We start from the raw sequence: 23,487 nt of genomic DNA on the forward strand, positions 1-23,487 counted from the left end.
TCCAAAGAAAATTAAGCATTTTTATATTTTTCACTGAATATCACTTCTTTTTTCTTTAAACTGCTTTATAGAGATAGGACTGTCATAAAAAAAAAAAGCTGTAAGTCATTAATGCATACAACTTGATGGGTTTAAAACCATCACTACAATTTATGCAATAAACATATCCATCACTTTCAAAAGTTTCTGCCTGCAGACCCTCAGGATCTCTGACCACTGACTGGTGAAGGGGTTAGTTTCTTCTATACAAATATTTTCCCTCAAAAAATTTTCATGTCAAAGTGGATTCAAGATTGTAAAGGTAAATTTTATAATGTAATTTAATTTGATAAACATGTGTCATATTCAAATGCTGTAAATGGCATTTTCTTTAACTCAGTCTGTTTTGTTGCACTCACTTATTTTTGTTGACATTCCTAAGTCACATAGGCTTTTAAGGTAATTTTCGTCTCTCCCGTATTTTATTAGTGTCACTCACATTCAGTGAATTGCCAAGATCCACAGTTTCTATCTTCAGAATATTTTATTTGCTTCCTGTATGTGGAACCCAAGGCAAAATTTCATCAATGTGAGTATCAATTCCAGCCTCTGAGTGGGCTCTTGGTCCAGAGGTGCTGGAGGGCGGAGCCCCTCCCCTAAGTCCCCAGTACCTCCCCCACTGTGTTTCCGCCCCAGTGACCCCTTCTGGAAACTGTCCTCCCCGAAGCCAGTGTGGTCTGCTCACACCGGACACCCAAATGATTTTTTTTAAATAAAGGAAAGAAATGAAACCACAAAAAAGAAAGAAAGAAAAAAAAGGTAATGTACTTACTCTAACTCAACTTAAATGCCATCAGTCACTGTTGTTTAGATATTTTATTTATATTAATATATGCCACTGCTCACTCCATTTCATATTTAAATCCAAACACCCATCAAATTTCTACCTATTATTTGGACTGTATTTGGAATTTTATTCCTATTGTGAAGCCATTCTTGATAGTTCAACCAGATTGGAGTAACCCAGTATTTAAGCTCACATTTGAGGATTTGAGGCAAATCATGATAATGGTGCTCAGTACTGATTTTTTAAAAAATGTTTATTTATTTATTTTTAGAGAGAGAGAGAGAGAAGAGAAGGCTGGGGAGGGGCAGGGAGAGAGGAAGAAAGAGAATCCCAAGCAGGCTCCATGCTGTCAGTGCAGAGCCAGAGGTGGGGCTCAGACTTGCCAACTGAAAGATCATGACCTAAGCCAAAATCAAGAGTCAGATACTTAACTGACTGAGCCACCCAGGTGCCCCTCAGTATTCTTCACTGTATCTTCTACAGTCCCTAGCTACAGTCCCCCTGTATCATTTTATTGCCTAAATAATATTTGTTGTGTAGCAATATTATACACAATATTAGCTACACAATATTTGTTGTATAGCAAATAATCACAAAACCTTAATGTCATACAGTAATACACATTTACTGTGTTCACAAATGTGTGATCTAATCTGGGCTTAGTTTGGCTAACCTTTTGCTCATGTGTCTACAGGCAGATATAGAATTTAGGAACCTAATTTTGGTTCACATGCAGACACGCAGGCTCCAACTGATGTGTACCATTGTCCCATCACTAGTGAGATTTAAGTTCTTACAGACCTAGGAAAAGACTGATCATTCTTTATTCAAGGTAGCATTGCAGCTTCCATATAGTTCAGTCAAATAATAATAACTTGCCTCAGCGCAGTATCAGTCCCTCACTTTGAATCTCAGTCAGGAAAAGAGTCACACCAATGAACAAGTCTCTAAGTACAACTATGAAACTAAGAACAGTTTCACAAGAGGAACAGTGTAACTCCAAATGATACAAACTCACACCTCTAAAATGCACCCAACCTATGAACTCCACACATGGCCAAATTCCTACATAAGATCCGCTAACTGCTCTGCTTGGAACAGCGCAGCTCTTCTTCCTAGGGTAAGCAATGCACTCAGCTTTGTCCTTTTTACTTTAGATGCCGAGTGGGGATCTTGTCAATATACCTCTAGTTATAGCAATACCAGTCTCTTGTTACATCTGGAATAGCAACTAACTGCAGAGATTCAAAGGTAGAAGGCTATTGTAAGCTTCCTCTTTTTATTCTTCATATGTTCTAACAATTTTTTAAAGGTTATATAGTCTCTGCATTAAATCCCTTTAAACCAGAAGCAACTAAAGCCTTCTATTTTCTTTCATTGAACTCTTAAGGACACCGTCTAAATAGTGTTTGATTGTCATTTCCACACCTTTAAAAATTTATTATTCACATAGACTTGATTGACAAGTGAAATGTTATCTTAATTTTTTTTTTTTATTTAGCTATCTGCTATTTACCTTCCTTTTCTATTTTTTCTACTTTATCTTTCAATCAATTCCCCTAGTCAGTCTTTTCTTCAATTCCAATGCCATCTTGCTGAATGTCCTAGCTTCAGGCCCCACAACAGTTAAATCACGTTCTCCAAGACACCCATAAACAAAATTAATAAGCAAGAAAGCTGCGGTTCCTCTCATCCAATGTGAAAAAAAATGGCATTCTCAGTATAATTCTACTCCACTTTGTGCACATATACCTTACCACAAAAGTTGTAAGATACAGCAATAACAGAAAAATAAAATTAAATATTTAAATTGCACAACTCAATTCTAATTCTCATGAAGTATGCAAGGAAAACTTTGTGATATTTGTCTTAATATAAATGAATTACTAGTTTGTGTTTCTGTCGAATTACAGTTTATTTTATTTGATTTTTCTAGCTAGCACATTTTTCTATATGTCTTTACAACACATATACTTTTCAGAGCTACACTGGGAAATACGAACTAACCATGATATAAAATAAAAACACAAATTTTGTATCTCTTACAAATGCTAAAACATGAACTTTATTATTATTATTAATTATTTTGGAGAAAGAGAGAGTGCTTGAGTAGAGGCAAGGGGCACAGGGAGAGAGAATCATAAGCAGGCTTCACACTCAGCCCAGAGCCCAACACAGAGCTCCATCCCACGACCCTGGGATCATGACCTGAGCAGAAATCAAGAGTCAGATGCTCAACCAACTGAGCCACCCAGACCCCCCTGACTTATTATTATTTGATCTTAAATAAAATCTCTTATTCTCTTAACTATGACCATAGGCAGTAATTTCTGATAAATTTTTAAAAACAAATTATAAACTTTCAATGTTATTTCAGATTAACTTATAAATACATACATAAATTCATAAATAAATATTTGTAAATTTACAATATAGAATTGTAACATATTGTCAGCATGAATTTCTGCTTTATATTCAAATAAAACGTGATACCTAAAACATTTATTTTTCATTTTTTATTTTGTAAGAATAATGATATTGATATCTGGAAGGTTTTTGGGAATGCAATGAAAACAATTGCCCTCTCACAAGAATTTTTGTATATTGCATTGGAGTCAGGGAAAAGCAACTATCTTTGGCCAAGTCACTCTGAACAAGAATAAATGGAAAGGTAAGAAGCCATCTGTTTTGACGAAACAGGAGAAAATATTGTTCCTCTTGTCCCAGAGGCAATAAGAGTAGCAATGGTGAGTGAAGAGGCCAAAGCAGAGACATTAATCCAATCAATAGGATCCTAAAAGGCAGTAAGTAGCAATAGCAAAAGGTAGTTTGTCTTTGGCTTGAGAGATACCACGCTGTGAAGTTCCTTTTAGACATAGCTTGGTTTAGTTTTCTGTGGTGGGATTGCTGAACTATGTTATAAGGAACTGATAAATCCAGTAAATAGGAGAACGTTTAATTCTTGGAATGATAAATACAAAAGTAATTTAAAGTATTCTCTATTCATATGAGAATAAGACAAATTAACTTTAAGCAGCTGAAATTATGAAAAAATGTTAGTATTTTTTAGAGGGTAAAATGAAGAGGAACTCCTAAGTGGTAACACCACTTCTACGGACTTCTAGATAGCACAGTGAACAATTACTAAAATGAATCACTGCAATTGTTTACTATTTGGCAAGATAGCCTCCATGGTAACAGCCTGTGCTTTTATTATTTACATTCTGTAAAGAAGGACAAGAGGTTCACTTTTATGTTACATCTCAAGAGCAGCTGATGCGTCTTAATTTTAATCAGTGTCTCTTATGAAAATAAATAAAAAGATTGGAGACCATCGAGGGAACAAATAATGGACACTGAAAGCCCCAGGCAAACAATTTGCTATTGACAGAGGCATTTAACATATGATCTTTGGGTAGTAATTTCATTAAGCAAATATTAATACTACAGCGCATTTGTTACTTTTATCTAAGTCAAGATTTAATGTTTTGAATCAAAACTTAAAGCCAATACCGCTTGATATCTTATTTTTAAAAAGCTAATATTTTTGAGCCAGGTAATATGCCATGGATGCTCTGACTAGAGCATGTTATGTTATTGGATCCTCACATCAGCTCTATGAGGTTGTTACTATAATTACGTATACCTTGGGGCACCTGGGTGGCTCAGTCGGTTGAGCGTCTGACTTCAGCTCAGGTCTTGATCTCATGGCTCGTGAGTTTGAGCCCTGCATCAGGCTCTGTGCTGACAGCTCAGAGCCTGGAGCCTGCTTCATATTCTGGGTCTCCCTCTCTCTCTCTCTCTGCCCTTCTCCCGCTCATGCTGTCTGTCTCTGTTTCTCAAAAATAAATAAGCATTAAAAAAAGTTAATTATGTATACCTTTTTGATAAAGATTGTGATGGCACAGAGAGGTTACTTATCTTGCCCAAAGTAACATTGCTGTTAAATTATAGGGTTGGATTATGAATGTAGGCAGCTTCCAGAATCTCTCTTTTTGTCAAATATTCTGTAAGCACTTAAAATATTCATTGATTCCCCAACCTTTTGCACTCAGGAGTGGTCCTATAATTTGCCTTAGTTAATGAATTTGGTGAAAATGGCATTTGCTACTTCCAACGAAGAGCTTTCAGAGCTAGTCCATGGATAGTCATGTGCCTTCCCTTTTCCATGAAACTAGTGTAATGACAGATAAAGGACATTAGTCAGCCTGATCCCAACTTGAAGATAGTGTGGAACAGAATTAGTGCCAATCTGAGATTAACCCACAGGATAAAATTATTCATAGCTATAAGTCACTAAGAATTTGTACTGCTGATTGCTACAGTATAACCTAGTTGTCTCAACCGATATGGCTCGTAACCACTATATTATCTGGATTTCCAACACATAGAATGCAAATACCTAGTGCCAAATCACAATTGATATTTTATTAGTTGATATGTATACCAGGTAAATGATGATACCAGATGATGCTTGCTTATTTTCTATATCTAAGAAAATAGTATGAATTGTTAGCCAATATTAACTAGGTAAATGTCCTTCTGCTTGATCTACTGATCAAAATTAGAGAAAGTCAAATAAATAAGCTATGCCAAAAAAAAGAGAGAGAGAGAGAATTTCATGGTACATAATAAAATACAGAATGTTTAAATAATCCAAAGCAATCAGATCAGATTTTGTAGTTGAGTCTCAGAAATAAGTAGCTTATTCTTGCCCCTCATTATATATCAACCTGGTTCTCTCCTATTTGGACATATATTACTTGTATACATTAGGCTTTTATCATCAGAGAGAGACTGACTTGCTTTATCAGTTTTAATATGAAAGATTCCTCAAAAATGTTCCTGCTTGATTCAGATGCATAATGCTGGACCACTCAACTGTGCTACTGAGAATGGGATAATCTAGGCAGCCCATTTTAATAAAAGTCTTCTGCCCCTCCAACACACACACAGAAGAATCCACAGTGATCAGTCAGGTGAGTCCACATAAAAATACTGCAGCCCTCACAGTAGTCATATAAATAGTGATAAAGTTCCAGTTCCTGAGTGAGGAAAAGAAGGATCGTTAAGCAAGTAATCTGCTAATGTATAAATTCATCAAAGAAGAATTTTGCAATGATTATCAGTAAGTTAGAGGTTTTTCTCATTATAGTAAAGAACGATCATTTATAAGAGTATCTTGTCATTAATTGGAACACTATGATTTTATTTTCTGGATAGGAAACCATGACAGTTTGACTAGTCTTCTAGTAAATTGTAATTCTCCACTTCCCTCTTCCTGAAAATAGCATTGCATTTCTGGCTTGTAATTTTCTCCTTATTAATTTTCCAGATCCCACTGGCAACTAGAGGTGATCTTGTGACACAGTTCTGGTCAAACTATGTAAGTGTAAGTAATTAGGAAGGACTCTGAAGAAAACATCTTAAATAGCATATTTTTGGCACAAACTCCTTAGTATTTTGACAATTTCATTTTATTTTTTTTCTGGAATATACATCCAAAATCTGGAGAAGCTGGGGGCCTCTTCATGCTTTGAGAATGAGGATTTTGCAGTAGAATTCTAGTGAACACATAGACCATTCATGAAAAACCTTAACTGAAGCACCAGTTCTGATCTGCTACTCACTCACTTGGAAACCTCTAATGGCATGAGTAACATAAATGCCAGTATATTTAAGTCACTCTTAATTTGATTCTCTTTAACTTACAACCAAATGTAAACCCTAGCCAGAGGAGTAGTTTACAAATTATAATTGTGGCCATGGATCTTACTTTTATATCTCAAACAAACCTTATTTAAAATAGTTTGTTGTTTTATGTAAGTGCAAATGCCATATTAAATCTAAAATGTGTTCATCTTTTTTCCCAAGACGTTCTAAAGTGAAGTCTAGTTATTACATCTATAGATAATTATTTATTTTTCTCATAATTCATAATTTCCAGAGGACAGTTATTTCTCCTTTAGTGTCATCATAATGCCAATTTAGACTTTCCGCACAATACAAAAAGAGGAATTACAGGACAGTCATAACAAACATCTCCATTTAAGGGAAAAGGGACTTTTTTTTTCCCAGAAAGATGGCACCAAACATGGAGAAGGAAGCTCTTGACCTTTCTGAAGCTGAAACCAAAGCAAAAACTTTGAAAGCCAAGAATGCAGTTCTTGAAGGCATCTAGAAGAAGAAGAAGAAGAAGAAGAAGAAGAAGAAGAAGAAGAAGAGGAAGAAGAAGAGGAAGAAGAAAGAAGAGGAGGAGGAAGAGGAGGAAGGGGAGAAAAAGGGGAGGAGGAGAAAAGAAGATTCACACATCACCCACCTTCTAGAAGCTAAAGACACTACTATTCTGAACACAACCCAAATATCCTCAGAAGAGCACCCCCTAGGAAAAGCAAAGTTTTACCACTATCTCATTGTCAAATTCTTCCTGACCACTGAGTCACTCTGAAGAAGATAGAAGACAACAACACACTGTGTTGTCAATACACTGTGGATGTCAACACCGACAAGCACTGGTTCCATCAGGCTGTGAAGAAACTCTATGACATTGCTGTGGCCAAGGGCAACACCCTGATCAGCCTGATGGATTGAAGAAGCATATGTTCCACTAGCTCCCAAGTATGATGTTTTGGATGTTACCAACAAAATTGGGACCATCTAAACTGAGGATAATTCCAAATATAAACTTTTAATCATAAAAAAAGAATAAAAAGAAAAGAACAGAATGATCAAAACTTCATAATATATACCACATTGTGCTAGAGTGAAATACCAAGGTCTTCCAGCTATGAAGTAAAGTGAGTACCTTCACCAGAAATCTATCCACTCTATAATTCTCTGAGTATTTTTTGTCATGAACACAGTTCCATGTTTTCTAAAAGGAGTATAAAGGAGTACTTCATTTCAGCTCTATGTTATTAAGAGTGAGTCTTTTATTTTTTTCCCAGTAACAAGAACTGGGTTGTATTCAGAGATAGACAAATCATAGATTTCTGTTTGCCAGTATTCTCTGTCAATAATTTCTAAAGATCTTATCAGCTACATAGAATTCATTTCAAATAATTCATAACTAGTAACTTCAATGACAATAATTATCTAATATAATATACACTGAGCCCTCAATATATTTTGAATATGGACCTTTTTCCCCCCTCTTCATTATCAACAAACATGCCTTTCCTGCAGTGGTTAAAAAGTAAATAAGTGTTGTTTCCCTGATCCAGTCTGAGAACAAAACCTACAAAATTTTAAAAGGAGGACTATGTTATAGTAGAATGGGCAGAGTATCAATTTAACATACAAGAATAAGGGAATTCTCACTGTCCTCTGCCCACTTTGATGCAGTCCATTCCTGACTCTATGGTTTGCCATTTATAGTGACCCACTCTGAAATCCAGTTTCTATATTATTAAGGATTTTGTCATCATATATGTTATAAAAACATTTAAATGTAGCTTTGTCAATAATGGAATGTATGTCTCTGTAACAGAATGTGATGAGAATGTCTACTCAGGTATGACTAGATCTAAGAGCTCAAGTGATTTTATTAGAGCTCTACTTCCCCATCTTGTGGATGTCCTTGTCATTTCTTGCACTGAATGCGCCTATAGATTCTCTACAATTGTACCAAAAAGATAGATGCCATCAGCTTTACATTGTTTTAAATATTGATTTTTTTGAGAAAGAGAGAGGGAGAGAGATATCAAGTGCAAGCAAGGGAGGGGCAGCGGTAGAGAATCTTAAGCAGGCTGCATGGTCAGTATGGAGTCAGATGTGGGGCTTGATCTCACAAGTGTGAGATCATGACCTGATCTAAAATCGAGTCGGGCCTTAATCGACTGAGCCACCCATGTGCCCCATATATAGAACTTCTAATCTAAAATACAAATTATCTTTCACATTGTCTATAAATTAATTCCAAGGAAGATTTGGGTGATCTTTGCTTGTATTACATGTTTACTTCTCTAGAAGGGATTGGAAGCAACATAATTTATGACCTGTCCAAGTGACAGATTGTTGCCTACAGGTGAACCTCAGAAAAGATAGGGGACACTTTCTGTTTTCTTTTCTTTTCTTTTCTTTTCTTTTCTTTTCTTTTCTTTTCTTTTCTTTCCCTTTTCTTTTCTTGTCCTTTTTTCCCTTTTCTTTTCTTCTCTTTTTTTGTATTTCAGCTTTACTGAGGTATAAAACTGATATATACAATTGTAAGATATTTAAAGTGTACATTGTGATAATATGATATAAATTGTGGTATACACTTTGAAAAGATTCCCCCATCTAGTTAATTAACACATCTATTACATCACATATTTATTTATCTGTTTTTCAGTGTGTATGAGAACATTTAAGTACCAAGAAATAAATCAAGCAATCACTGAAACAAGGAAGAACACCAAAGGCATCGGCCTATAAACTAGGGGCCAAGGTCTGAATATCAAGGATGGTGGAAACAGCCTTAAAGAGGTTGAGCATGATTAGAACTTTAAAATCAAACATCCTGCTGTCTATTCATATAGATCACCTGAATCAGTTTGTTGCCAATAGCTCTTTATCTAGTACACGAAGTATGTCACACTGAGTATGACCTCTATTTTTTCATATTTGAAGACAGCTGTTAATAGCATCTTTGTTCCATGTTGGGTTTGTTTTTTTCTTTTTTAGTATTTTAACTATTTTTTCTTTGTTTTTGACTTTTACCAGTTTTGCTGTGATATGAGTATATATGTATACTAATTTGCAGTGGCTGTAACATATTACCACAAACCTAGTGGCTGAAAACAACACAAATTTATTATCCTATAGGTCTTGAGGTCATAAGTCTGAAATGAGTCTTATGGGGCTGAAATCAAGGTGTTGATAGGGCTGTGTTGTGTTCCTTCTGGAGGACCTAGGGGACAGTCTGTTTCCTTGCTTTTCCAATTTATAGAGCCCATCTGCATTCCTTGGGCTTCTGGTTCTGTCTTCCATCTTGAAAGGGACTCATTCTAGATCTACTTCCATTGTCATCTCTCCTTTTTTCTTATTTTTACCTTCCCACCTCCTCTTGTAAAGACTCTTAGGATTACATTGGGCCCTTCTGGATAATGTAAGATAATTTTCATATCTCAAAATTATTAATTCAAGTACTTCTGCAAAGTCCCTTTTGTCAAATAAGGTGACATAGTCATAGAGTCTGGAGATAAGGACATGAAAATCTTTAGGGGGTATTAGTCAACCCACCAAATCTACTACATGGATGGGTAAATCAGTGTTTTAAACAAGTTTGGGAATTTTTATCCATTACTATTTTGAGCAATGTTTCTACATCTTTTTTCCTCTCTTTTGCAACTATAATTTCACAAATGTTGGAACAATTAGATCAGATCTGTTTTAACAGATTTGTCAGATTTAGTTCATTTTTTTTTTTGAATCTATATATCTTTGGGTTCTAGATTGGATAATTAATCTATAGAAAAGTTCACTGCTTCTTTCTTTTGCAATCTCAGATTTCCTGTTGATTTTACCTGGTGAAATTTTCATTTCAATTATCATGCTTTTTATCTCTAGAAATTTCCATTTTGTTGTTTCTGATACTTTCCATTTTATGTTAATTTTCTCTATTTGTTGACTTGATAATAGAATAATTTCCTCTCCTTCTTTCAACACATTTATAAATATTTGAAGATTCTTCTCTGCTAAACTAATTGTCTGATTCCCGTCAGAATGAGTCTCTGATCATGGCTTTTATTCCTGAAAATGAGTTTCAATTCCTGTTTCTGTGCATGCCTATGATTTTTTTATTGAAAACTGGAATTACACACAAATTGTTGTTTGGCTTAGATTGTAAATTGTTCTTTGGAGGACTGTTAGTATTTATTTCAGTAGGCGATCATTTATGTCTTTGTTGCAATGCTCAGCCATGGACACCTCTTTTCGGGTTTTGTTTCCGTGGCTCCCTACTCTTCTATACTTGCATAGTTTAGAAGTCACCCAATATCCATAAAGGAATCATATTGAATGTCTCAAAAATGTCCACTTTATGTCACAGAAAGTGTTGCTTGAGGAATGCATTTAAAAGTACACCAAATTTGCAAACTCCCCACTTTCTCAGTTTTCATTAGCATCCTCTGAGGTCCTTTGCCCACATTTCTAGTTCAGCAGGGACTTAGGGGTGGGGGAAGAGTTGTCACTATTGCTGCTGCTACTGCTGTTGTTCTTTCAAATCTCAGTCTTTCCATGGATGTCTCACTTCTAAAACCTTTCCAGTCTCTCTTCTGTGTCACCTATTCTGGATAAAGACACCCAGTCCTAGAAGTGTGGGAATAGTCTAAGACAAAATGTCCTCAAACACAATTGTTATTTGAAGCAGTAGTTATTCTTCATGAGGAAACACTTCTCAAGATGTTGTCTATCTTGGTCATTTTCTAGTGTCATGTAATATTTGTTTTTGAAAATTTGTCCAGTTTTATACCTAGGTGCTACTTACAGGAACCACCTACCATTATGGAAAATCATGCCATCTTTACTGGAGTTATTGTCTGAGTTCCTTCCTTCCTTCCTCCCTTCTTTCCTTCCTTCCTTCCTTCCTTCCTTCCTTCCTTCCTTCCTTCCTTCCTTTCTTTTTTCTTTCTTTCTTTCTTTCTTTCTTTCTTTCTTTCTTTCTTTCTTTCTTTCTTTCCTTTTTTTCTTTCTTTTCCTGTATTAATGCCAGACATGCATTTTGACAAATTTAGTAATATTATAAGAAAACATAATTGTAGCTTAAATATTTTTCATTTGTTTTTAAGGAGGAAATATATGACTTAATTAATGTTGGAAAACTCAAGCTTCAGGCTATTAAAGAAATACATAGTGATTATGATTTTTTATGTACTACCTCATATAATTTCTTACTTCTGAATACACAATCCCTTTTAACTTCCTGCTTATCCTTATCAGCCCAGGAAATAAGATTCTGAACCATTGATATGCCTTAACATGAAGTAAAATAACCAAATATTAGTTGATTAAAATTTTTTCATCTGAGAGGGAATATTCCTACCCTTATCAGGAATAAAATGTTAATAGTCATACAGCCTGCAATTATCAAGACCATAGTTAGAGAGCATAAAAATATGTAGGCAAAATCAAGATTAGAGGATAATCATAGTAACATGTATTATTTGTTCACTATTATTTATTTCCTCATATTCTTTGTCAGGCTTCTTCGCAGGCATAATGTACTTTCTCATGCCATTGAATTGGCACTCCTGGACATTTGACATGCTTTGACTGATGAAGCATGAAAGGATGTGATATTTGTTTTATCTGAGCAAAGGCCATAATGTAATTTCTTCTTAAACTTCATACTCCTGCCTTTCACCATAAAAACATGACCCAGATTGTCACTACCCCTTGAAACTGAGTTCCAGAATGAGAAGGTATGTATAGGTGAGTCCAGCCAAGCCCAGAGAAACCAAGAGAGACCAAAAGAGTTGAGTTGACCCATGCCCCTTTTGTAATATGAAAAAAGAAACAATTTGCAGTTGTAATCTGCTGAACTAGTTATTGGTGATTTGTGACCAAAGCAAAAAAGAAAAAAAAAAAAAAAGACTAAAATATCAATCTCCTGTAGCTCTTTGAATATTTAAAATGGAGTATATAATGCTTCCTACCTTAAAACATATTTAATAAGAATATTATTAAATTAGGGGCACCTGGGTGGCTCAGTCAGTTAAGCGTCCGACTTCGGCTCAGGTCATGATCTCACAGTTCATGAGTTCGAGCCCCACATCGGGCTCTGTGCTGACAGATTAGAGCCTGGAGCCTGCTTCAAATTCTATGTCTCCCTCTCTCTCTGCTCCTCCCCCGCTCATGCTCTGTCTCTCTCTCCTTCAAAAATAAATAAAAACATTAAAGAAAAAGAATATTATTAAATTAAATGTACAAGTAAGAATTTGGAATAGTGGTATGTTTGAGTGCAAATACATCATCACTATCCTGGAGGTAAAATTAATAAAGATTTGTATCTTATTACTGGCTTATTATCCTCTTATATAATTTTGAGAAAAAGCATAATAGTACTATCTAGATATTTATCCCATTTCTATGGCAATTAATGATATAGCATATTTATATACTTCCATTGGGTATTCATATAATAAATCTAATAAAACTATGATAATTATAAGTCCCCTGCTCTTAGCAACAATAACATATTCAAGGTGTTTCTTAGTGGAATACAACAAATAGTAAATTAGAAATAAGAATCCGGGGAAAATGACATCTAAAGTGAAATGTTTGGCTTAGAATATTTCAAGCTAATCATTACTCAAGCAGCATTAGTTCTACTCTTTTGTTGTTGTAGTTCTTTGTTCATGATACTGGAATTGGAGACACGAACAATTGCATTATTTAAGGATGGAAACAAAAAACTGGACGGTACACAGGACAGATCCTCAGACAAAATTCAGGGCAAATAATTTCTAATCATTGCTCTGTCACTGACAAGTTCACAACAAAAAATTATATATACTGTTCAGCGTAATCCTATAATTGTTAAATTAAACATTAATTGATCTGCACAATTTAAATTACAACAAAATCTGAATCATTGAGAAAAGTGGTTACTATACATCATGTAAAATATAAAATGTATATATTTGGGGCATTTGTATAATAAAAAAGCGTATCTCATCTGATTCTCCACGGTTATTTTCCATACCAATAGAGGAAAGAAATCTTATGATCTATTTGTATGCAGTTCCACAGATGTAAAGTCAAATTCTCTAAACTGTGAGTACTTGGGGCATTTTTCAGAGAGTCTCAGTCTTTGAGGGACTGTATCTGAGATAATTTTACTTGCACTGTATTATCGCTACAAATGAAGAGAAAGCAAGAAGCAACAGCATTGCACTTCCCTCTGTGGGGTGGCAAATACAATAGTAAGAAAATAAATTGCCTTTGCTGTGCTATGTTTTGATGTACTGCTTAACAGCAGGTGGGCCTCCTCTGATCATTGGTTGACTGCCTTTAGGAACAGTTCATGGCAGCTCAGAGAGACACTCCTAGGAATTTTATAATTGGAACAGAATACAAGGACTCTACAAAGTGTGATACCCTGTGGAAAATCTGAGAAGACTGGAATAATCAGAGACTATTTATTACAGGCAAAACAAAAAACAAAAAACCTGAAAACAACTTAAAGTAATCATCTTCTGGTACATTTTTCCCCTATACACTATATCATTATGGGTAAATAAACTTAGCAATTTTTTGTGCTCAAGCTATTATGATCTTCATTATATAACTCAATTATTCTATATGGAAAGCTACAAAAAAGTTTACTCATGATTTCTGCATACCCATTAGGCAATATTGAATATTATAATCTTTACTTTTATTCCAGGATAATTAATCAGAAAATGGTAAACATATATGTACATATATATGTGTATATGTATATATCATATATTATATATATTTTTCACTCCTAGGTAATAAATATATATTTGTGTATATATATATATATATATATATATATATATATATGTGTGTGTGTGTATGTATATGTGGATATGTATATACACACATATATACATTTATATACATATATATTTATATACATATATATTTATATACATACACACAATACATACAATTTATATGCATATATATTTTTCTAAGCTCCTGCTAGGAATTTTAAATATGTTATTTTTCTCATTTTAAACCTCCTTTTCTAGTTTGAGAAAATCAGAGCAGAAGCATAGTTGATGAGCTAGTAACTGCCAAAGTCAAGATTTAAACTTTAATAAGTCTGACTATAAGATTCATATTATTGTCATATTAAAGCAATTATTAACAGGATGCAATATTTTAATATGCATCATTAAACTGGGAGTTTGGATGGATATATACACACATACACACACATATACTTGTAAATTCTATTGTACCCATAGTAAAAATAATCTCAAATTTTCACATTTAGAAAAAAGAGTTTTGAATTGCTGATAATATAGTAAATATTAATAAATAAATTTGATATTATAGACAGAAAACCCATATTAACTGATTGTTTTTCTCCTTGCTTTGTCTGAGAGTAAGCTCAGACCCATGATTATAACCTTAATTCAGCAATTGAAAATGAATTATGTGTGTTCTTTATGTGGCCCTTTTTGGTGCAGGGTGCCTATATTTTTTTTTTAATTTTCATACCTGTGTTTCTTTTCTTATGTACCACTTCCAAATGTGACACCGGTTTATTTTGTTTGATCTCATTTTAGAAAGAAAAGTACATAGTAGTATCTTTGGGATCTAGGGATAGACATAGAGTTGTTAAACATGACGCCAAAAGTATAATCTATTAAAGGAATAACTGATATATTGTACTTCCAAACATTTGCTCTGTAAAAGACAGTGGAAGACAACAAAAAGGAAAACAGCATACTGGGGAAAAAATATGTACAAACAACAGGTCCAACAAAAACTATTATCAAAAATATGTAAGAAGTTGTCAAAAATCAAGAATAAAAGCAATCCAATTAGCAAATGGGTAAAGAATAAAGAGTGTTTTTCCAAAGAAGGTATTCCAATGGCAAATAAGTATGTGAAAAGATGCTCAACTTCATTAGCCAGTGAGAGAATGCAAATTAAAAACACAATGGGATATCACTAACACAGCTATCACAATGGCGTAAGAAAGTAGTGACAACACCAAACATTGATAAGAATGGACAGAAACTAGATTACTCATACACTGCAACTAGCAATGTAAAACAGAGCCCTTTGGAAAACAGTTTAGCAGCTTCTTAAAAATAATTCATCATAGAACTACCATGTAATCCAGGAATTGCACTCTTAGCCATTTATCCTAGAGAAATAAAAATACATGTCTAGAGAAAAATCGAACAGAAATGTTAATAGCAGTTTTATTCACAATAGTCAAAAACTGGAAACAACCCAGATGTCCTTCAATAGATGAATAGTTAAACACACTGTCCTATTAAGACATGACATCAGCATCATGGCAGATAAGGCAACACTCCTTTGTGCTCCCCTTCCTTTAACAACTGAAATTTGGCTCACAGCCACAAACAAAAGTGCCCGTGTGGCAGTTGTGGGATCCAGCACCATCCACCAAAGGACCCAGGAGGTTTCTAGCCTAGCTGTGAATTGGGTAATAGGCAGACAGACCTATTGGTATCAGCTGTGAAACCAGAAGGAACCTGCGAACCAGCCCAACCTCTGTTGGCTGAAGTCAGGGAACGTTGAGAGAGTCCTGAGTTTTTTGTTTTGTTTTGTTTTTTCAAAGAAAACCTCCAAGTGGCCAAAAGGTACATGAAAAGATACTTGACATCACTAATAATCTGGGAAGTGCAAATCGAAACCACAGTGAGATATCACTTCATGTCTGTTAGAATGTCTATCATCAAGAAGACAAGAGATAACTAATATTGACACAGATGTGGAGAAAAGCAAATTCTTATGCACTCCTAGTGAGAATTTAAAATGGTATAGCCACTATAGAAAACTTTTACTGTTTTAATAAAACTTTTAGTGTTCAAATAAAAATTAGAACTAGCATATGATCCAGCAATCCAGATCCTTTAATCCTTTAGAGGCTAGATCTTAAATACTTTCACTACAAAAACAACATTATGATTTGTGATGTGACAGAGGTGTTAGATAATGCTACAGTGGTAGTCATATTACATTATACAAATGTATCAAATCAACAATGTTGAACATGTCTCATGTCAATTATATCTTAAAAGAAATAAAAAAAGTACATCTAAAGCACAAAACAATCTAGTATAGAAGGTCTGGAGTCTAAAGGGTTGAGTGTTTGATAATCATTGGTTTTATTACCTGTAAAATAGGTTAATAATGGCACCTACTTCGTAGGAGTTCCTGTGAGCATTGTTATATGCATATGAAATGCTTAGCATAAAAACTGATCATAATATGTACCCAGTGACTATTAATTGTTACGATTTACTTTCATAATTTTAAATATAGTTACTAAAGTATATAAAATGACAAGGGAATAATAGCAAACACATTTATTTATTGATGAAAATAAAATATGTTGTACAAATCCCATATAAATGCCTAGGGAATATGATATTGAAGTGTTTATAGTGACAGGAAGTTAATAAGACTTAATTATCTACAGGAAGGAATTTGGAACCAAGTCTTGAAAGAGATTATTTATATAAATTGAAAAAAAGAGAGAGAATTATTTAAACAGAAAAAAAAACACCTGTCTTACAGTAAGGGAGTGCTAAGATGCACTAAGTACTAATAGGTACAAACCATGGGTATATGCAATAATCTGGATGAAACTCCAGAGAATCTTGCTGAGTAAGAAATTCAATCCCCAAAGTCACATCCTGTATTATTCTATTATATAGCATTTCAAATGACAAAATTATAGAAATAAACATGTTTGTGGTTGGCAGGGTTTAAGGAGGGGATGGAGATCAGGTAATAAGTTAGAAAATATAAAAAGACAATATGAAAAATTATTGTGGTAATGCAAATGTTCTGTATTTTAATCAGATCAATGATGATATCTTGGTTGTGATATTGTCCTATAGTTTTGCAAGAGGTTATCATTGGGGAAAACTGAATAAAGAGTACATAGGATCTCTGTATTATTTCTTACAATTGCCTGTGAATCTACAATTATCTCAAAATTTAAAAATAATTAATCAAAAATATAGGAGCAAATCAAAATGAACAACATTGAATTCTTATTTTAGCTTTATGTAAAGCATAACAGTTCCTATCAGTTATGAGTCCCTACATATCTCTATACCATACCACAATTATATACCCGCATGAAGTAATATTGGGTTGTTCTCATTAATATGAACACTGACTTTGCATCAATGAAAATTTTCTCTACCTTCCTTTCTAAATATATGCTATCACTTTGGAAACGATGGGACAAAGGGCTTGAAAATAATATAACACAGAACATGAGTGAGCATCTATATGGTATAACTCATTACCTTCTTTTACAAATACATATCTACCTCTTTTACTGATGGAAAACAAAGGAACAAGATGGCCACGTCAATGGTAGAATTAAGAATAAAATCTCAGGTGTCAGACTTTCTCTAAATTTAACAAAGGTTTTATGAAGCACAGTATCTAATGCAAATAAAGGAAAGCGTCTCCAAATGAGAGCTAAAATGATTTAAAATGATGTTTTAACAAACTGCAGATAACAGGATGACACAACATTCATAATTTTAAACACTAATTTGTGATCTATAAATGCACACAATTGGATATATGTATCTTTGGAAAATAACTTTGACGACTCGATTTATAGTTAAGTGCATGAATTACTATTAAAAATGTCAAATATGTACATCTGCAAACCATCCATGTCATATCTTAAAAAATGAAATACACAATATTAATTTGAGACTTATACCAATCTATGGACATTCTTTCAAAAGTGGTTGTTTCAGATGGGGAAATGATTCTATATTTTCTCATAGTGCCCTATTTTTTATATGTTTTTAAGTGTTTAGAGGATAATTTTGCTTTAAAACTAGGCCCAGAAGAATATTTATAATCTACATACTTAACTCTTTAACCCTCAATTTAAAAACCAAGTAAAATTTCCTTTTTAGCATCCAGAAAATGCAATTTCATATTCAAAACAAAAGTATTTCCTGTTCTACGTGTAAGGAGGTTGTAAGTCACCACTCCATACTAACAAGGAAAATGTCAATGAACAGATGAAAAAAATCAATTTTTCTAGGATCCATACATAAGAGTGGTGAAGACACAGGACAAACTGTAGCCTCCAGGATTGAAGAGACAGACAGAAGAATGCAGGAGTTGGCTTACCAGAGCGGAGATTCAATAGTAGAAATCACTTCAGGAACCAAGGCAGGAAACCCTGCGCTGTAACTGAGGAAATGTTGGAGGCTCAGTGTGAACAACTCTTTCTGAGAGTTAAAATCTCCAAGGACCCAGTCATAAGAAGCCCCACAAATCTGTGAGATTTATGTAAAGGAGATCCACCGGGTTCCCATGGTAAATATCTAGGAGAAGTCCCCTCAAAATTACCAGCAGGAAGTGGGAAAGGGGACCATTTTGAAATATGTCAGGCCACTCTGTTCTTAAAAAGGACTGTCTTCAGGGGTAACTAGTTAACCAGAGCCTAACTGGCTGGGGGGATTAGCAGAGCCTAATTGACTTGGGAAAAGGGAGGTATCCAACTGCAGCCCACCCTAGCCTTTCACATGGGAGAAGGAAAATACCCAATTCTAGTTAGCTCTAGACATCCTCTCCCACCTAAAAGAGAAGAAAAATAAAACTGAGAAAACACTTGTGAAATTCACAATCTGGAGATATAGACTCAGGAAAAGCCTGAGATCTAATCATAGGACTATTGAAAGCTTCGCCTCTCCCCACACCTTACCGTTACATTACTGGAGGTCTATCTACAGCACTTCCTTTTACATGATGGCCAGCTATCAAGAGAAAATTACAAGGCACACCAAAAAACATAATTTGAAGAGACAGAGAAAGCATCAGAACCAGACATGGCAGGGATGTTGGAATTATCAGACCAAAAATTTTACACAACTGTTATTAATATTTCACGGATTCTAATGGATAGAGTAGACAGCATGCAAGAACAGATGGCAATGCAAGCAGAGAGATGGAAATCCTAAGAAAAAAATGAGAAATCTCTGTACTTTTGTATCAGTTTTTCTGTGTATCTAAAAGTGATCCAAAAAAATGAATTACATAAAAGAAACAATCTTCTATTTTTCTCTCTAAAGACAGTTATCTGCTCAATGTGAGAGGAAAAAGAGGTTCTCACCATGTTCCCTTCAATTGTGAATGTTTTGTGATTCTATGCATAAGCCTGGAATACGTATAAGAAAATAATTAGAGTTTATGTTTTAAGAATTAAGTGGTATAGGGGCGCCTGGGTGGCGCAGTCAGTTAAGCGTCCGACTTCAGCCAGGTCACGATCTCACGGTCCGTGAGTTCGAGCCCCGCGTCAGGCTCTGGGCTGATGGCTCAGAGCCTGGAGCTTGTTTCCGATTCTGTGTCTCCCTCTCTCTCTGCCCCTCCCCCGTTCATGCTCTGACTCTCTCTGTCCCAAAAATAAATAAACGTTGAAAAAAAAAATTAAAAAAAAAAAAAAAGAATTAAGTGGTATAAACAATGAAAACCTTTTGGGATGCTATGATGCTAATTACTTATAATTCTTAAAGCTATTATATACCCATATAAAATTTGGTATTTAATTTTCCCCTACTGAATATCCATCTAAATTTATATTACATGTAAATATGATAAATTTAATGATTCCTATCTGCAAAATTATGATGTCTTATATATTACATAAATTTATTTTTCTGGCAGTGTTAATATTTACTTAAAAAAATTTAAATTTGAAAAGAATATAATGTATCCATTTAAGACAAAATATCATTTCTAATAGGTTATAAGCACTGTGTTAAGTATTTGGAATATAATATTAATATTATCTATTTTCTGATATCATTAAACAGACAAATTAATGAAGGAAATAGGCATATCAAAAACATCTATTATAAAATCATATGTGTATAATATAATTAAAAAAACACTTCTGATTCTACTCCTTGAGTCATAGGAAAAGACATTTTAAGATGTTTACCAAGAATGAGTAGAAATTCAGACAAAAACCAAGAGGAGACAGTTAAGGCCAAGAAAATATTTAAGCAGAGATTTTAGTATGAAGAGCACTACATGTGTAAGAAATAATCTAAGTTCCTCATGTGGCCAGAAAATATGTTCCATTAATTTAGTAATGGAACTAAAACAGTTGTCTACATTTTGTACTCTGAGATGTCCAAAATGGGTTGCATGTCCACAAGACAGTGCTTCAGAAAATCCATTATTGATGGGGGAGAAACATATTTATTTTTATTTAAAAATAAAACAAATATTACTTATAAATAATATATGATTTTTATTTTTATTTATTTTTTTTAAATTTTTTTTTTAACGTTTATTTATTTTTGGGACAGAGAGAGACAGAGCATGAACGGGGGAGGGGCAGAGAGAGAGGGAGACACAGAATCTGAAACAGGCTCTAGGCTCTGAGCAGTCAGCACAGAGCCCGACGCGGGGCTCGAACTCACGGACCACGAGATCGTGACCTGGCTGAAGTCGGACGCTTAACCGACTGCGCCACCCAGGTGCCCCATAAATAATATATGATTTTATAGAAACATTTCAAGTCATCTTGCACAAATACAGTATTGCAGAGGAGACTAGGTATTCCACGGTATCCAGAGGATTGGAAACTTAAGTCTCTCTTCATCTGTTAACCTTTCTCACACATTTCCTCAGTCTGCCTGTGTTGAATTTAGTGGATTTATATTTTAAATAATTAATTCTCAGTGAAAGTATATCTCACTTCATTTTGGAGAGAATTTCAAAGCTTTATTTAAAGAAATTAGAGAAATCCAAGGTAAATGTTTATAAACTAGAATTCTTGGTATAATTGAAATATATATACGTATATATATATATACCAAAGATTTTCAATTAAGTAAGTCATATTGGGATGTTTTATAATAAACTGATTTTAATATACTTATAATAAAACCAAAGACTAAAACCAGCCAAAATGATAATTGAAAAGAATAAAGGTAGACATAGGGATGTGCCTTATCATATTTGAAAATATAATGAAAATCATATTTGTGTGAATATTAAAAATTAATTAACAGGACAGACTATAGAACAAACAACTGGATCTACACTTACATGCAAAGTTGATTTATGATAAAGATTCCATTGCCAATAAGTGTGGAAAAGATGGGGGTGCCTGGGTGGCTCAGTCGATTCAGTGTCTAACTCTTGGATTTAGCTCAGGTCATTATCTCAGTTTGTGAGATTGAGCCCCACGTTGGGCACAATGCCTGCTTGGAATTCTCTCACTCCCTCTCCCTCTGCCCCTTTCCCACTTTCTCTTTCTCTTTCTCTTTCTCTTTCTCTTTCTCTTTCTCTTTCTCTTCCTCTTTCTCTTTCTCTTTCTGAAAATAAATAAATAAGCTTTAAAAATGTGGAAAAGATGAACGTTACAATAGATTCTCATGAACCACCAATTTTCCATATAAAGAAAAAGTGAACCTTGATCATACATAATTCATAAAAAATAATTTGAGGAAAGAATATAGAAAAATATGATCTCATGATAGGAGAATAATTCTTAAGTGACACATAAGACATGTATATCATAAAGGAAATATTTGATTCTACAAAGTACACCGACAGTGCAAAGCTTCCTTGGGATTCTGTCTCTCCCTCTGTCTCTGCCCCTCCCTTGCTTGTGCGTTCTCTCTCTCTCTCTCTCTCTCAAAATAAAACAAATAAATAAGTAAGCTTTAAAAAATGTTTTTAAAACATTCATACCCATGAATATTAGTCTGTTGGTCTACACTTTTACAGCCTAGTAAGTTGTTTTCTGGCTTCCATTCGATATAGCACTGCCAATGACATTAGAGTGGTCAAATATTTTTAGTTCTATTCCTGCTCAAACTGCATTTACCATAATGAAAGTCCATACTCAGGTGAATATCTGATAGAGTCTTGCACTTGGCTAAGACTATGAACTGTTATAACAAAAATGCCATAGACTGGACAGCTTATAAACAACAGAACTTTTTTCTTTCAGTTCTGGAGGCTGGAAGTTCAGTATCAGGGTGCCAGTATGGTCAGGTTCTGGCGAGTTTATATTTTTTTTGGGTCATACACAACACCTTCTGGTTGTAACTTCACATAGTGGAAGTAAGGAGGGAATTCTTTCAGGACTCTTTTATAAGGGCACTAATCCCATTCATGAGGACTCCGCCATCATGACCCAATCACATCCTAAAGATTCTACTTCCTCATATAATTTCCTGAGGGGTTAGGATTTCAACACATAAAGTTTGGGGTGACACAAATATTCAGACTATAGCAAGTAGACATGTCTAAAAATATAGCCAAGTTTTTTTTCTTTAACAAAAATATTGGAAACAAGCCAAAGGATTATCTAGAAAAGAACAAAAACTAATTTATTATATACTTATATATTGTAATACTATACAAAAGAAACAAATCACAGAAAACATATAAACAGTATGATATTTATATAAATTATTATAGCTTGGGATATAGCTTGATTCATTTGTCATTTTATTGTAAGTGAAGTATTATCCATGATGTGATCCTTTTTACTAAATTGCAAACAACTTTTGTTAAAGATCCAAATCAAACAATGAACTAGCTTATTTCAATGTGCCTTCCTAGATAACTCAGTGGATATTAAAACTGTGCAAAACTCATGTGCAAATTGTGCAAACCCATGTGTTTTCATGAGTTAAATGAAGTTAGGATTTAGGATCAGATAATTATAAACAATTTTTTTTTTTACTTACATAGACTATGTATTTATATGATTCTCCTGAGAACTTCAGGAGAAGTGAATCCCTGGCCCTTGCAAGCACTTTATGGATAATGATAATGGTATCACAATACTGGTAGCCACAAAAGGTAACCTAAATCTTCTAACATGATCTCAAGTGGTGTTAACATCCTCATGGAGAGCCTCTGCACTAGTTACCAAATAAAATCTAAGTGATTTGGGATTTTTAATGAACAGAATATGGCAACTAGTGATGCAG

The 23,487-nt window shown here is 34.2% G+C and overlaps 1 pseudogene; it reads right to left on the reverse strand.

The window, feature by feature from the left end:
- Positions 1–7,231: 7,231 nt before the first annotated feature.
- Positions 7,232–23,487, reverse strand: part of LOC112864794 (peroxiredoxin-2-like) — a 50,472-nt pseudogene continuing 34,216 nt past the window's right edge.

Source organism: Puma concolor, chromosome E4, assembly GCF_028749965.1.
Source record: "Puma concolor isolate L17-30 chromosome E4, mPumCon1.1.hap2, whole genome shotgun sequence".
Classification (NCBI taxonomy): Eukaryota; Metazoa; Chordata; class Mammalia; order Carnivora; family Felidae; genus Puma; species Puma concolor.